Consider the following 4,205-nt stretch of genomic DNA (forward strand, 5'->3'; position numbering starts at 1 on the left):
AGTGAGTTGATGGACTTTACCATAACGTACTTAACTTGTACATATGAATGACGTAAAAAAAAAGGTGTTCCTGAATGGGATAGGACCACACCTTTTTATGGAAAAGTGAGATTATAATGCATATCTGATAACTTAGCCAGTATCATAGAACAAAAAACATGGATCGAAGTTGGATTAAAGAACCTCACATAAGTGAAGACTATCAAAAGAGGGTTGAATATTTCTTGCAATTTGCGCAACAAAATGCACCAGTATTAGCTGCAAAATATTTTTGCCCATGTGTTAAATGTGTGAATGGGAGACGTCAATCATTGAATGACATCATATCACATCTTATATGTGAGGGGTTTAGTCCGACTTACACAAATTGGATATGGCATGGTGAATTGCGACACATTTCAACAACACCTCACATTGACGTGGTTGATGTATAAATCAGAGATTGTATGGAAGACATGATATGCGATCTTGGCCAAGAGGGTTTTCGGCATGCTCATGCACATTATTATGAAAAATTACAAACAGATTCGAAGAAGCCATTGTATTTGGGATGCACAACCTTCACTCGGTTATTGGCGGTGCTAGCTTTGGTGAACTTGAGGGATAGATTTGGGTGGAGTGACAGAAGCTTCACTAAGTTTCTTGTGTTATTGAAAAATATGCTTCCTAACGATAACATGTTACCGAAGAGTCACTATGAGGAAAAGAAGATATTATGTTTTGTGGGTATGGAGTACCAGAAAATTCATGCATGCCCTAACGATTGTATTTCATACAAAAATGAGTTTACGAAAATGCGCAACTGCCCGACATGTGGGGTATCACGCTATAAAGTGAACGATAGCGAATGCAGTGATGGTGCAGCCTCAAACAACAGTCGTCCAACAAAGCTTTGTTGGTATCTTCCAATAATACCAAGGTTAAAAAGATTGTTTGCTAATGCATACGATGTAAAAAACCTTAGGTGGCATGCAGATGACAGAATAATTGATGGGTTGCTCCGACATCTCGTTGATTCTCAACAATGGAAGACAATTGATTGCTTGTATCTAGAATTTGGAGAGGATCCAAGAAACCTAAGGCTTGGTCTTGCTTCAGATGGAATGAATCCTTTCGATAACTTGAGCACTAGCCATAGTTCATGGCCTGTTTTGCTAATGATTTACAACCTTCCTCCTTGGTTGTGCATGAAGCGAAAATACATTATGTTGTCTATGATCATAGCAGGTCCAAGACAGCCAGGAAATGATATTGATGTCTATCTGACTCCATTGATTGAAGACTTGAGGAAATTATTGGTAGACGGGGTTTATGTGTATGATGCGAATGTTCAACAAACCTCCAGGTTACGTGCAATGATATTTTGCACCATTAATGACTTTCCGGCTTATGGGAATTTGAGCGGATATAGTGTGAAAAGATACCGCGCATGTCCTATTTGTGAAAAAAAGACAAGTTACATCCAACTGAAACATGGGAAGAAGACAGTATATACAAGACACCAAAGATTTTTGAAACCTTATCACCTGTATAAGTGATTGAAGAAAGGATTTAATGGAGAGAATGAGATTGAAAGTGCGCCTAAACCCTTAGATGGACACGGAGTTTATGATCGGGTGAAAGACATCGTAACTATCTTTGGTAAGACACAGAAAAAGGATGCGTCTAGGAAGAACATTTGGAAGAAAAGGTCAATATTCGTTGATCTTCTTTTCTGGTGCGATCTACATGTACGACATTGTCTAGATGTTATGCATGTCGAGAAAAATGTGTGTGATAGTTTGATTAGCACCCTTCTTAACATTAAGGGCAAGACAAAGGATGGTTTGAAATGTTGTCAATATTTGGTTGACATGGGTATACGAGACCAGCTGCATCCAGTTTCAAGAGGTGATTGAACGTATTTGCCCCCAGCATGTCACACAATGTCCACAATAGAGAAAAAAAGTTTTTGTCATTGTCTCAAAAATCTGAAAGTCCCACAAGGATACTCTTCAAATATCAAGATCCTTGTGTCAGTTAAGGATTTGAAATTGGTTGGCTTGAAATCTCATGATTGTCACGTGTTAATGCAACGACTCTTGCCAATGGTCGTTCGTGGTATCTTGCCTGAAAAAGTTAGGGTTGCCATAACTCGCTTGTGTTTTTTCTTTAATGCTATCTATAGCAAGGTTATTGATCCTCAACAGTTGGATAATTTGGAGAATGAAGCTTTCCTCATCCTATGTGAATTGGAGATGTATTTTCCCCTGTCATTTTTTGACATCATGATTCACTTAATTGTTCATCTTATGGGGGAGATTCGGTTCTGTGGGCCAATCTTTTTATGTTGGATGTATTCGGTTGAGTGCTACATGACAATAGAACTTTCATCAACTGGTATAGAGAAACAATCTTCGCAAATGACAGTGCTGTTGAACCTTGTGGCCTCAATAATCTTAAGAGGGATAGGCTTAGAATGCAGAAGAAGCAACAACAATCAATTTAATAATGTTCTATAAACATGCAAGGCAAAATTGATTGCATTAACATAAATGAGATAAGGGAAGAGAGAATGCAAACACAGTTTTATACTGGTTCGGCCACAACCCGTGCCTACGTCCAGTACTCAAGCAACCCACTTGAGATTTCCACTATCTTTGTAAAATCCATTACAAAGTCTGAACCACACAGGAACAACCCATCCCTTGTGTTCAGGAATCCTTTACAACAAGAGACTCACAGTCTCTTAACCAATCTCATTGAATAAGAAGAATGGAAGAAGAATTCTCTCTTCAAGAGAAGAATATTACAATGAAGATCATGTAAGAATCCTTGTAGATTTTGCAAGTGTTTGATCAAGGATTTCTTGAGAGAGCATTTGACAATGAAGTTCTTTTGGAATCTCTCTCATTGTCTTTTGAGAGGATAAGACATTTTTGCCAAGCAAAACTCTCTGCATAAAATTCGTGCCCAAGTCACCTATTTATAAGCCTTTGATGGCCATTCACAAATCTAATGAAAAGATGTGACTGTTGGCAGATTTATGAAAACTTTACACTGGTAATCGATTACAATGTTTGTGTAATCGATTACACAGTTATAATTTGAAGGGTTATGACTTTTGAATTTGAATTTCCAAAGTTTCGTTGCTGGTAATCGATTACAGACATATGGTAATCGATTACATGTTGAAAATTCAAATTCAAAACCTTTTTCAATAGCTATTTCTCAATCCTGTCTTCTGGTAATCGATTACACTTCCTGGTAATCGATTACCAGAGCCTTGCATGTCTTGAAAGCACTTTGTTTTAAGGCAATGCTTGGTCTTTAGTGAATCTTGAAACAAGACTTTGTTTGTTGAAGCAATCTTGAATTATTCTTGAAGCAAATGCTTATCATTTGAAGCAGGCTTGTTAGATTCTTCTTTGACATCATCAAAATCATGTATACATACATTCACATTCTCCCCCTTTTTGATGATAACAAACATGTGATTTCTTCTCAACACCATCAAAGCTTGCATGATTTACATTATCCCCCTTTCTCAAGCAAATTCTTAATTCTTCTTGACATCATCAAAATCTTCATGATTTACAAGTGCTTCGAAGACACTAAGATTGTTAGTTGTTGGTCCAAATCTCAATGTTCCAACTTGTAAGGGATATGATATCAATCACTATTATTTCTACATAAAGTCACAGGATGAAAAAAGTAGCCTGCAGAACAGTGGAGTGAGGGTTGGCATAAGTTATTATAAAATGACTTGTCAAACAATGTAGCAAAACATCTTTGTGCTTGGGGCAATGACGCAGCTAGTGAGGTTCTAACCGAGGTGCATCTATTGATGGTTGAAATCTATTTCCAAACCTTTCTTAGGCCTGGGTTTTAGCTCAAGCCCAGGTAAAGTGCAATCTAGTTTCAAAAATAGTTTTCAACCTTCCTGGCTTTTGAGAAAAGCTCCTTTCTCCAAAAAAGTTTATTACTTTCATTACAGTTAAGGCAAATGATTCTTTTATTCATAAGTAAAATGTACTTTTATCTTTCTTCGATTCACTTAAGTTTTTAACCCTTTTCAAAAATCTCTTGGCTAACCCATGTTTTCTTATGGTTTCGGTTCAACCTTTATCATAGCCCAATGAAAATTTCCCCCAACCAAAGTCTTGATTAAACCCTAGTTGCAATCTTTAGAGACATTTTTGTCCACCATAGTAAGCATTTCAAAA

General features: G+C 37.1%; 1 non-coding gene across 1 annotated transcript; it reads left to right on the forward strand.

The window, feature by feature from the left end:
- Positions 1-3,767: 3,767 nt before the first annotated feature.
- Positions 3,768-3,914, forward strand: LOC113000284 (U4 spliceosomal RNA). The gene has a single exon (XR_003265575.1). It is a non-coding gene; the product is annotated as a U4 spliceosomal RNA (small nuclear RNA).
- Positions 3,915-4,205: the final 291 nt, after the last annotated feature.

Source organism: Glycine max, chromosome 18, assembly GCF_000004515.6.
Source record: "Glycine max cultivar Williams 82 chromosome 18, Glycine_max_v4.0, whole genome shotgun sequence".
NCBI classification, from domain to species: Eukaryota; Viridiplantae; Streptophyta; class Magnoliopsida; order Fabales; family Fabaceae; genus Glycine; species Glycine max.